Source organism: Pan paniscus, chromosome 16 (genome assembly GCF_029289425.2).
Source record: "Pan paniscus chromosome 16, NHGRI_mPanPan1-v2.0_pri, whole genome shotgun sequence".
NCBI lineage: Eukaryota > Metazoa > Chordata > Mammalia > Primates > Hominidae > Pan > Pan paniscus.
The window spans coordinates 12811292-12824284 of record NC_073265.2 but is presented as its reverse complement, the minus strand read 5'-3'; the positions used below and the strand labels follow the sequence as shown (position 1 = coordinate 12824284).

Below are 12993 nucleotides of genomic sequence, written 5' to 3'. Positions count from 1 at the left end.
TCCCCAGGGTTGCCTGGCAGCCTCTGAGGCACAGACCCAGAGTGCACAGGCCCAGGAACCACGGTGGGTGTGGGGGCTCTGCCATGCTCAGGATTCCCATGCAAACGCTGCGTGCCCTGCTGCACTCCAGTATGACCAAGAGTGGGTTGCCCTCTGGAGTGTGGAGTCAGGGACAGGAGAACCACTCCTTCCTTGGATGCCAACTCTGTTGACCGCCGCCAGCAGTGCAGCCCCTGATAGAACCGAACTCGTCCCCCACTCCACGGCTAGTCCTGCCTTCAATAGCACCCCCCAGCTCTGTCCCCCAATGCCGCCAGTAGCGTATACCCGATAGTGCCCTAACCTGTCCTCCTCCATGGGCATTGCAGCCCCAGAAAGCACCCATAACCCACCCTCCCTGCCATGGGCAGTGCAGCCCTGTACAGTGCTACCAACCAGTACCCCTAATGCAGGCAATGACACCCTGGATAGCACCCCCAACCCACCCCACACTGCGAAAGGTGCAGCCCTGGATAGCCCCTGTCCTACCACTCTGGTCGTGCTGCAGTCTCTGTCACCGCCACCACCAACCACAGTGAGGCAAGCCAGTGGGCCGCAGACTCTAGCACCCAGCAGCCAGGCATGGAGCAGCTCTCACTGATGGCCGGCTCCTACCACTCTGACCACGCTGCTGTCTGTCTCTGTGGCCATCTTCTTTCACTACAAAGGAACAAAAATAGGTATCAATAAGAAAAGTAATTTTGGAAACAATACAATCACATGGAAGTTAAACACTACCCTCCTGAATAAATGACTAGCCAGTCAATGAAGATACTAAGACAGAAATTCAAAAATTTCATGAAACAAAGGGTAATGAAAACACAGTATACCAAAACTTGTTATGCAGAAAGCAGTACAAAGGCAAAGATTTACAGCTATAAGTGCCTACCATCCAAACAAAAGAAAAACTTCAAATAAACAATACATCTTAAAGAACTAGTAAAGAACAAACTAAACCGAAAATAAGAAAATAAATAAGATCGTAGCAGAAACAAAATTGAACTAAAAACCTCACAAGATTAAACGAAAAGTTGGTTTTCTGGAAAGCTAAACAAAATTGACAAACTTTTAACCAGGCTAAGAAAAGAGACAAGATTCAAATAAATAAAATCAACAGATTAAAAAAAGGAGACATTACAACTAATACTTCAGAAATTCAAAGGATCATAACTGGCTATTATATGCCAATAAATTGGAAAGCCTAGTAGAAATTGGCAAATTCCTAGATACATACAACCTACTTAGGTTAAACAACGAAAACATCCAAGAGCAGAACAGATTGGTAACAAGTAATGAGATTGAAGCCATCAGAAAAAGTCTCCCAGTAAAGAAAAGCCCAGGAACTGATGTCTTCACTGCTGATGGCTTCACACCAAACAATTTAAAGACCTAGTACAAATCCTGCTCAAACTATTTTGAAAAACAGGAGGGAATACTTCCAAACTTATTCTATGAGACCATTATTACTGTGATACCAAAATCAGACAAAAGCATCAAAGAAGGAAACTACAGGCCAGGATCTCTAATATTGATGCAAAAATCCTCAACAAAATACCACTGAATCAAATTCACTAATACATTAAAAAGATAATTCATCATGATCAAGTGCGATGTATCCCTGGGATCAAGGGTCACTCAACATACAATGTGATACATCATATCAACCAAATAAACGACAAAAACAGTATCATCATGTCAACTGAAACCGAAAAAGCATTTGATGAAATTCAACATCCCTTCATGCTATAAATCCTCAAAGAAACGGGCACAGAAGAAACATACCGCAACATAATAAAAACTACAGGAAAGACACCCACAGCTAGAATCATATGGAATGGGGAAAAATGGAAAGCTTTTCCTCTAAGATCTGGAACATGATAAGGATGCCCCCTGTCACCACTGTTGTTTAACATAGTACCAGAAATCCTAGCTAAAGCAATCAGTGCAGCCCCTGATATGGCCCCCAACCCACCCTGCCCCCTACCACCAGCACTGTCGCCCCCCCCCCATAGCACACCCAACATACCCAAACCGCCCCGCCTCCCGGCACCATGGGCATTACAGCACCCCATAGCGCCCTCAACCCGAAAACGCCACCCCTCCCACAGCCGCACAGCGCAGCCCTGGATAGCACACTTAGCAGACCTCACTGTTGCCAGCAATACAGTCTGGGATACTGCCCCCAACCGGCTCCCCGCCAAAGGCAGTGCACCCCGGTTTGGGCCCCCAAACTACCCCCCGGTGCAGGCAGCACAGCCCCAGATAGCACACCCAACCAGCCACCCAAGACGGGCAGTGACGCCTGAGATAGGGCTCCCAACCCGTCCCAGGCCACCCGCAGTGCAGCCTGGACAGTGCACTTACCCCGACGCCTTTCTACGCTCTGGCTGGCTGCAGTGTCCATCGCTGCCACCAACCACAAACAGGGCTGCAAACAGGAAGGATTTTATTCACCGTCGATGCGGCCCCGAGTTGTCCCAAAGCGAGGCAGTGCCCCAAGGTCTGTGCAGAGCAGAACGCAGCTCCGCCCTCGCGGTGCCACCGGCCCGCCCGCCCGGATCTGTGCTGAGGAGAACATTGCTCTGCCTTCGCTGTATCTCCGAAGTCTGTGCAGAGGAGAACTCAGCTCCGCCCTCGCAATGCTCTCCGGGTCTGTGCCTCAGGAATTAGTTATTTGCATGCTTTCACAGCTCTGGTCTCCTGTGGGACTCAGATAACATAAATGCATGGTCTTTTGTTATCATCCCACAGGTCCGTGCAACTCTGTTCATTTGTTTTCAGGTTATTTTCTCTCTATTGTTTAGACTGGGTGAATTCTGTTGATCAGGTTTCAGCTTCTCTGATTCTCTCCTCTGTTGTCTCCACTTTTACTCAATAGAGCCCATCCAGTTAGATTTTTTTAAAATTTCTTTTACTGTATTTTATATTTCTATAATTTCCATTTGATTCTTCTTCAGTTTCTTTGCTGACGTTTTCAGTTCTTTGATTGTTGCCATAGGATTTGTAGTTGCTTGTTGAAGCATTTTTATACTGACTGTTATAAGTGATGAGTCAGATGGTTCCAACATCTGCCTATGTAATTTTTTTTTATTTTTGCAGGCAGTTCTCCTGTTTAGGTTTAGTCTGTAGGTCTTGGTCTACTTTGTGGGCTGTGATTCCAATGGCAATTTAATTTCAGAGCCTTCATGGTGTTATTTTGGTCTGTTTGGCTTATATGTATCACTGGGATTCTCCCACCAGTCCCTTCTGTTGCCCACCTGAGGGAACAGGGGAGCTGCCCCAGGCTGGGCCACATGCTGCAGCTAGGTGGGTGGGGAATGGTGGTTGTCTTGGTGTGTGGAGCTGGTTTTCTTGTTGTGGGGAAGATCTCCTTTGATCTGCAGGGACTGAGTCTGCCTGGGTTGCCTTCTATTGCTACGTTGGGAGTTGGGAAACTCTGGGCCTGGGTCACCGTCCTATTGGATGAGGTCCAGGGAGACACCTGGCTACTATGCATTCCCTAGTCCTAGAGTCCCTCAGCAGCCTTTTTCTGTCCACCTTTCGGAATTCTCCATTGATCATCTCCTGTCTATTATTTCTACAATTTGGGTTACATTTCTTATAATGTGTTATCTTCTCTAGACCAGAAATCCTTAGTGGTGGTTTTGGGTTGTAACTGTGCTAAAGGGAGAATTGGCATATTTGTGATGTCGAATCTTTCTTTTCAAATGAGGACGTATCATTATTCAGTATATAATATTTACAACACCTACTTCCTTGGGTTGAAGAATGTGGTTAAGGCAAGGAAAGTACTTAACGCAGTGCCTGGTGTGGAGAGCACTTACGAGTGTTGGTAGTGATGCTATTCCTTTTGTCCTTTGGTAGCCTATTAAAGCTTTTCTTCTTTTTTTAAAAAATTAAGTTCCGGTGCACTTCTTGTTAGGTTTATTCCTATTTTATCCTTTTTTGCTTTTATTACAAATAGGAGCTTCCTATCTTTTATAATGTCTACCTGGTTCTTTGGCCCTTATGTGAAAATGTTTTAATAGCCTTCTAAATATTGCTCTCCCAAATGAGTTTTAACTTGCCTCTTTCTTTTGTTTTCCTTTTTTTGAGACAGGGTCTCACTCTGTCACCCAGGCTGGAGTTCAGTGATGCAATTATGGCTCACTGCAACCTCTGCCTCCCGGGCCCCCAAAGTGCTGGGTTTACAGGTGTGAGCCACTGCACCCAGCCTTACTTGTCTATTTCTTTTAAGAGTGGGAACTATAATTGAGCCCAGAGCTCCAAAAACAAATGAAGGAATGAATGAGTGAATAAGCTCTTCCCATGGGTTTGGTGTGGTTTGGAGCTCTACTCTTAATCTAAATGCTATGTTTTATATATTCTAAAATTTCCCCTAGGTGTGTTACATGATTGTGTTGTGTTGAACTTACATTGAGACTCCTTTTCACATGTACTGGTTATCAGCGTGGGACTTTTCCATTCACTCTTTGAATTATTCGTTTGGGAGACACAGATAGACCTCTGTGTCTTTCATAAAGAGTGTCCATTGGCCGGTTGCAGTGGCTCATGCCTGTAATCCCAGCACTTTGGGAGGCTGAGGAGGGCAGATCACGAGGTCAGGAGTTCGAGACCAGCTTGGCCAATATGGTGAAATCCCATCTCTATTAAAAATACAAAAATGAGCCAGGCCTGGTGGCAGGTGCCTATAATCCCAGCTACTCGGAAGACTGAGGCAGTAGAATTGCTTGAACCTGGGAGGCAGAGGTTGCAGTGAGCTGAGATCGTGCCACTGCACTCCAGCTTGAGTGACATAGTGAGACTCCGTCTCCAAAAAAAAAAAAACAAAAACAAAAACAAAAGAGTGTCCATTATCTATACTGGAAAAATTGAGATTGGGATTTTGACATGAAGTGCGGAAATGTGGATTGGGTCCATTTAGTTTACCTAAACAGATGATGAAATACTAACTGTTTTACGAAGCATTCCCTAGTGCAAAGTTTTGCCTGTGTGTCTAGTGACGGGAGCAGTGAGAATGAGGCTTGGAACACGGAGCGCACTGTGGGCCTGTCATGGGTGGGGCCAGCAGCACATGCATGCCTGGCTCACAGAGCAGCCTTTGGGTGTTCTTTTCCCAGAGGAGCTCTACGGTGACTTTGAAGACTTGGAAACAGGGGACGTGCACAAGGGAAAATCGGGTCCCGATACTCAGGTATGTCTTTGTCGTAGCTGGCTGTTCTTGGTCATTGTGTTCTGAGAGAGGCCCATATTGAGAAATGCAAATCTTACTTGTGATGTGTGAAGATTGCAGATGGGATGGATAGATTCCTTCCTAAAGGGTGGGGATGTGGAGACCAAAGAGAAGCTTTCTTGTTTACTTGTTAAGTTTTGGACGACAGTTACTACCGTTTCTTGCCATAGTCATTTGCCAAGTCCACTGTGATTTGTCACTCACAGAAGTCTTAGCTTCTCAGACTTACATTCAACCATTGCCATCATTCTCCTCTTTTTAAATTTAAGTGTCATTTAAAAGAATGAAGTCCCTGTTCTCCCTAATATTTCTTTAGAACAGGGTCTGGGAGCATCTGGGTGAGGGACATATCTGTTATTTTTATTCTAGTTTGTGTTCCCAGCCAGGGAATAGCAGCTAATTGTAATGCAGATGTAACAATTTCCTGTAGCAGTACCATGTTATTCAGAGACCAAGGTTATGTTGTGTTTTGTTTTGTTTTATTGATAATGATAACAGATTTTTGCTAAGATTTTTGTTTAAATAGAACTTTAAAAAATCTAATGTTTAAAGAAAAGACCTTCATAAACATACACAAAATTTTTTCTTCTGGAAATTTAAGAATGAAGATATAGAGAAACAAGGAAGAAATTGACCTTGATGAAGAAGAAAGTGCCAAGAAAAAGCATTTGGATAAGAAGAGAAAATTGAAGGAGATGTTTGATGTGGAATATGATGAAGGAGAAAGCACATATTTTGATGATCTTAAAGGAGAAATGCAGAAACAAGCACAGGTGAGAAACCTCAGTTCCTCTTAGCCCCTTGTCAAGACTATCACATAGTGCAGGAATCCCTGACTTTCTTTGGGTCCCTGCTTCCTATCCTGCTTCTGTGCCTTTCATTTGGACTCCTGGGTAGATGCATGTGAGTGTGTTTATTCATGCAGTGAGCTCATTGTTTCTACAGTCAGAAGGTCACCAGAAAAAGATCCATACATATTTTGTAACAAGAATTTAGGAAACCGAAATGACTGAGACATGGTCTCTACTTTTGAGACTTTTACAATGTAGTGATCTAAGACAGTGTGTTCATTTCAGTGCAAGCCAATGCTGCCTATTCTGATCGCTGCTCCCTGATTTGAATGGCAGGTGATCAGTGGCCTGTGTGGCTTATGGACACACAAGAGCTCCCAGGGGAAGTGCTCTGAAAACATCCTGGTCAGAGTTCAGAAGGACATGTGGAGTATAAGGTCAGATGCGGAGATAAGGGAGATGGTGTGGCCCTCCTGCCTGGGGGTGCTGAGCAGGTTGCTGGAGGCGGTGATCTCACTCTGAAGGAGACAGACACAGAAACGTGTGTACAGTTGATGGTGAGCATCTGAGTTGCATCTTGTTAGTGAGGCCAGGAGTGCCTGTGTAAGCTGGAACAGATTAGGTGTATGATTTGTGAAACGGAGTTTCATCCTAGGTCTTCATCTTGTCAAAGGACTATTTCCTGATTAGGCATTAGCTTAGTGGTTGCTAGTCTGTGTTGACCTTTGAAAGGCATGACTAGGCTAACTCTGAAGTTTTTGCTTCACACCATTTACAATTTAAAATTACCTAGAGCCTTGTGTGCCATTGGAAAAGACTGAATGTTTCACTCTGAAATGGGAGTCCTTGGAGGGTTTTGAGCAGAGGAGAGACATTCAGGTAATCAGATCACTCTGCCAAGAGATCAGTCTGGTAGAGATCAGTCCGGTGGCACAAACCAGAGGGCTGGCAGTGGAGATGAGACAAAGAGTCAAACCTGGATAGAGTTTATTTGGAAGCTGGGTCAGTAGGATTTCCTGGTGGACTGAATGTGGGGTGTGTGAGAGGAAATGAGGATGGCGGCTGGAAATTCCTGGAAGGATGGGTTGTTGCAGGTTAGATAGGAAACTGTCTGCAGATGCAGTTTTGGGAAGATGATGTTTGGTTCAGCTGGGTATCATGCAGACAAGCGGAGCATCAAGTCTGGAGAGACCGGTCTGGCCAGGGACTTAGATGTACAGCCGTCAGCATATAGATGCCACTTAACTCTGTGAGGTGGCCAGGGAGTGAGTGCAGAGTGACTGGGAGGAGCAAGACTGGCATGGGTGAGATGGGGCGATTGCGGCTGTGAGGCCTGAGCAGTGCCTAGGAGGGAGAGGGAGAAGCAGTGTGAGCATGCAGGCACGCAGGAGTCCAGTTGTACATGGAGGTGAAGCACTGTTCAGATCCCGCTGCAGTGTTAACTACGGTAAAGGCAGAGTTGACCACTGGAGGAGTCCTTCAGCGTGGAGGCCTTCAGCAATCTTGGCAAGCACCAATTTTCATGGATGTAGGAGAATGGGAGCAGAGGAACTGGAGGCTGCAACTGCGGAAAACTTTTGTGGGGTTTTGCTGCAGAGAGAAGCAGAGAAATGAAGCAGTTTTTGGTGGAAGAAGTGGAATCAAAAGGTTTTGAGATAAGAGAGAGAACGGAGGGAAGAGCTGTTGGAATAAAATCCAGGAAGAGTGGATGGTGTCTAGTGAGCAAGTGATGTGTGGCCCGGAGTAAAGGCATGGAAAAATCATCTGTGCCTGAGCTGCCTGTAGAACTTTCTGTGATCATGGAGATGCACGTCTGTGCTTCCCAGTATTGTAACACTGGCCGCAGGTTGATATGGACCACTTCCAGTGTGACTAGTGTGATTGAGGAACTGCATTTTTAATATTATGTAATTGTAATTAATTTTAATTTAAATAGCCACACATAGCTCCTCTATGGGCCAGGTCAGAGCTCTGATAAGGCTGGATATGGGAGGAAACCCTGGTAGAGGGTTGACCATAGAGGTTCTTTTGGTTTTGGAGTGAATCAGGAAACAGCCATCAGCTGAGTGAAGGTGAGGGTGGTGGTGGGTGTTTGAAGACAAGAGAAAAGTGTGAAAGAATTGTTTGGAGAGGAAGGAAAGAAGGTGTGGACTGGGGATGTTTCCAATGTTCGAGCACGCAGGGCTCCACAGTTATCTACATTTGCTGTCCCTTGGAGCAGGAGAGAAGAAAACGGTTGGGACATATTCTGAGCAGACTGTAGAGGTAAAATGTGTAGGTTTTTTTTGTTTTTTCTGTTTTTTGAGATGGAATCTCGCTCTATTGCCCAGGCTGGAGTGCAGTGGCACGATCTTGACTCACTGCAACCTCCGTCTCCCAGGTTCAAGCGATTCTCTCACCTCTGCCTCCTGAGTAGTTGGGACTACAGGCACGCACCACCACGCCCAGCTGATTTTGGTATTTTTAGTAGAGACGGGGTTTCACCATGTTGGCGAGGCTGGTTTCAAACTCCTGACCTCATGTGATCTGCCCGCCTCGGCCTCCCAAAGTGCTGGGATTACAGGCATGAGCCACTGTACCTGGCCAAATGTGTAGTATTTTTAATAGGATAAAGCCTACATAATTTTGTCCACAGTTCCTTTACTTAGAAATTGCTCATTTGTTCATGTTAATCCTATGTTTATTACAGATAACAGCATACAGGTTCCCCCCACCCCGCCCCGTCATGTACAGCTGAATCGTGCAGAATTTGAAGATCAAGATGATGAAGCCAGAGTTCAGTATGAGGGTTTTCGACCTGGGATGTACGTCCGCGTTGAGACTGAAAATGTTCCCTGTGAATTTGTGCAGAACATTGACCCCCATTACCCCATTATCCTGGGTGGCTTGGGCAACAGCGAGGGAAATGTTGGATACGTGCAGGTGGGTCCCTTTGCTGCATATTTGGTGCCTGAGGCTCTGTGGATTTCCCCTCCATCAATCATCTTACCCTCTCATCCCCCTCAGATGCGTCTGAAGAAACATCGCTGGTATAAGAAAATCCTCAAGTCCCGAGATCCAATCATATTTTCTGTAGGGTGGAGGAGGTTTCAGACCATCCCGCTCTATTATATCGAAGACCACAATGGAAGACAAAGGCTTCTAAAGTATACCTCACAGCACATGCATTGTGGAGCAGCCTTTTGAGGTAAAATATGATTACAATAACTTGCCTATTGCCGAGATTAAACCTTACAGACTGCGTTATTTTAGCTTTGTTCTTTTCCTTTCATAAAATTCCACTCCTAAGATTTTTCTCTTTTCTGGGAGCGGGGAGGTGGTTTGGAGTATATATGTAAATCTATATCCAAATCTAAATGTCCATATCCAGTATGTTAAACTAGAATCTAAAATTTGTGGTTTGCTATATTTCTTTTTTTCCTTTTCCTTTAAGACCCTATCACTCCACAGGGAGCTGGTTTCTTGGCAATACAGTCTGTCAGTGGCATAATGGTAACTATCTTGGATGATTTCTTTTACAGATTGGTTTGAGAAATATATCCTGAATGTGGGTTATTATGTACAAGAGACTTTAAGTTGAAAATTACTCATTTTTATTAATATAAAGTAAATTTCCCTTTGCTTTTAATCTTCGTACATCCTTTTCAGTAGGGTGTGGGATTAGAGGAGGGGAGGTGGAAGATTTATAATGGTACATTTCCTATTTTTGTGCATTGTTTGCATTTATTTATCTAAGCAAGTATTTAAGCAGTGCTCACCATGTGCTAAGCACTATGAGGTTATGAGGAGCCATCAGAGACCACCCAGACACAAGACTCCCTGCAGCTGTGCTGGGGTAGCAGTCTGTTCACTCCATTTTCATTTGACCAGTCAGGCAGGGCAGGGTTTACTGGTCCCATTTAACAGAGGAGAAAGCAGAATAATGAGCAGATGGAATCTTCCCTGGAGGTCCAAATTTTAATTTCCTAAACATTGCAACTGTATTTTTCTTTTCCATTTCGTTCCAAATAAATCATTATAGTAAAATTACATTCCTCTGAAATCACTCTCAGGAAAGTACTCAAGTAGCCTTTTTTTTTTCTTTTTTTCTTTTTTTTTTTTGAGACAGAGTCACACTCTGTCATCCAGGCTGGAGTGCAGTGGCACGATCTTGGCTCGCTGCAACCTCTGCCTCCTGGGTTTAAGCGGTTCTCCTGCCTCAGCCTCCCGAGTAGCTGGGATTACAGGTGTGCACCATCATGCCAAGCTAATTTTTGTATTTTTAGTAGAGACGGGTTTTCGCCATGTTGGCCAGACTGGTTTCAAACTTCTGACCTCAGGTGATCCACCTGCCTTGGCCTCCCAAAGTGCTGGGATTACAGGTATGAGCCACTGTGCCCGGCCTCAAGTCACCCTTGTTAGTTTGACTTACCAACTTTAAAGTTTTGGATTGCTTTTGTCAAACCACTGGGTTGCAAGTTCAGATGGTCTCTCTTGTTTTTCTTAGCTAATTGTAAGTAAAATTCACTTTGGTAATTTATTGTGTCACATAGAATTGAAGTTTTTCTCTTGCTAATATTATTCCTATTTTCAAATTTTGGGGCTCCTGTTAGCCTGATTTTCGGATAGCTGCCACAGGAGTTGTCCTTGATCTGGAGAAGTCCATAAAAATTGTGAAGAAATTAAAGCTAACTGGTTTTCCATATAAAATTTTCAAGAACACTTCATTTATTAAGGTCTGTATATCTATATATTCTCATATTTATAAATCTCCATATTGTTTGAGAAAAGGAGTGAAATACCTCTAAAATGTGGGCCTCATTTTTAGAAAAGTGTTTGAAATCTTTTATAAACTTCATATTCTGTTTGCTCCTTTATATTCTGTATTACTTAAATATGCTGAAAAAAGCAGTGGTAAACAGCTATTTAGGAATTGAGGCTGTTACTCCTGACTTCCATGTGAGACTGCCACAGAACTCATACTGAAAATATGTCATTTTATCCACTAGGTTTTTGTTTCCTACTTTTTAAATTTGTGTTAAGAAAGGGAAAAAAATCACAAGTTTGTCTAACTCAGTAGAAAAATCAACAAAGCATTTGCAGACACCTTGACAAGGGTACAGAGAAACGGATGTACTGCTTTTCAGTATTTGGGGAGGGTGGTTTGAGCAGCATTTATTGACAATTTCATTAGTGGGGATGTTTCTATTAAAAACACATAGTAAGATCATTAAGTGTTCTTGTAACATAAAGTAATAATACCACCAGCGTTTACCTTACTGTTTTCATGTTCTAAGTGCACGCACCTGAGTAAAAGGATCTGGGCTGCAGTCCAGGCTGAGAGATGCCAGCAAAGGCTGCCTAGGCCAGTGCAGTCCAGTAAATCCCTCTTCGATCTTCTCTTCCACACAGACAGCAGTGATGAGCATGCCCATGAACCCACATGATTATTTTGGGGAAAATGAAAGAGTTGTATCCTTTTTGTGGTAGTAATTCCACTTCCAGGGGCAAATACATTTTGATTATTTTATCACCTTTCAGTGAGTTGTTTTTGTTCTTTAACCAAGGATGTATGTTTGAGGTAAGAAGTAAAGCGTAAAGTATATGATTTTTTGTGTGTGTTTTTATCTTGCTATACCCCTAGGGAATGTTCAATTCTGCCTTGGAAGTGGCCATATTTGAAGCTGCTGTGATTCAAACTGTCAGCGAGATAAGGCAGCAGATCAAGAAAGCACTCCGGGCTCCAGAAGGAGCCTTCCAGGACAGCTTTGAGCATAAGCTGCTGATGAGCAGTGAGTGTCTTGAGTAGTGTTCAGGGCAGCATGTTACCATTCATGCTTGACTTCTAGCCAGTGTGATGAGAGGCTGGAGTCAGGTCTCTAGAGAGTTGAGCAGCTCCAGCCTTAGATCTCCCAGTCTTATGCGGTGTGCCCATTCGCTTTGTGTCTGCAGTCCCCTGGCCACACCCAGTAACAGTTCTGGGATCTATGAGAGTAGCTTCCTTAGTGAGCTTTCCCTTCAAATACTTTGCAACCAGGTAGAGAAGTTTGGAGTGAAGGTTTTGTTCTTTGTTTCTTCACAATATGGATATGCATCTTCTTTTGAAAATGTTAAAGTAAATTACCTCTCTTTTCAGATACTGTCTTCATGTGAACTTGGTATCCTGTTTCCATCCCAGCCTTCTATAACCCAGTAACATCTTTTTTGAAACCAGTGGGCGAGAAAGACACCTGGTCAGGAACGCGGACCACAGGACAACTCAGGCTCACCCACGGCATCAGACTAAAGGCAAACAAGGACTCTGTATAAAGTACCGGTGGCATGTGTATTAGTGGAGATGCAGCCTGTGCTCTGCAGACAGGGAGTCACACAGACACTTTTCTATAATTTCTTAAGTGCTTTGAATGTTCAAGTAGAAAGTCTAACATTAAATTTGATTGAACAATTGTATATTCATGGAATATTTTGGAATGGAATACCAAAAAATGGCAATAGTGGTTCTTTCTGGATGGAAGACAAATTTTTCTTCTTTAAAATAAATTTTATTTTATATATTTGAGGTTGACCACATGACCTTAAGGATACATATAGACAGTAAACTGGTTACTACAGTGAAGCAAATTAACATATCTACCATCTTACATAGTTACATTTTTTGTGTGTGACAGGAACAGCCAAAATCTACGTATTTAACAAAAATCCTAAAGACAATACATTTTTATTAACTACAGCCCACATGATGTACATTAGATCTCTAACTTGATCATCCTATATGTCTGCTGCTTTGTATTTTCTTAATGTACGTCTCCCCATTTGCTATTGGTCATTTCCTATTTGGCTCATTTTTCAACTGGGTTGTTTTCCTGTTATTAAAAGAGTTCTTTACTGATTTTTGGACATTAACTCTTTATCAGATATGTGATCTGCAAATATTTCCTCCAGTCTGTAGGT

General features: G+C 43.5%; 1 long non-coding RNA gene and 1 pseudogene across 2 annotated transcripts in view; one reads left to right on the top strand and one right to left on the bottom strand.

The window, feature by feature from the left end:
- Positions 1 to 377: 377 nt before the first annotated feature.
- The window catches only part of LOC117978759 (uncharacterized), a 79466-nt gene continuing 66850 nt past the window's right edge, over positions 378 to 12993 (bottom strand). Inside the window, exons 5-6 of the long non-coding RNA XR_010110055.1 lie at positions 2404 to 7653; positions 378 to 699 (exon numbers count right to left, since the gene is read on the bottom strand). This is a non-coding gene — a long non-coding RNA (uncharacterized LOC117978759). The remainder of the gene's footprint in view (positions 700 to 2403; positions 7654 to 12993) is intronic.
- LOC117978758 (ribosome biogenesis protein BMS1 homolog) lies at positions 5057 to 12492 on the top strand (annotated as a pseudogene). The gene is made up of 4 exons (XR_010110054.1): positions 5057 to 5233; positions 5874 to 6045; positions 8797 to 8985; positions 9070 to 12492. The product of XR_010110054.1 is annotated as a ribosome biogenesis protein BMS1 homolog (transcript).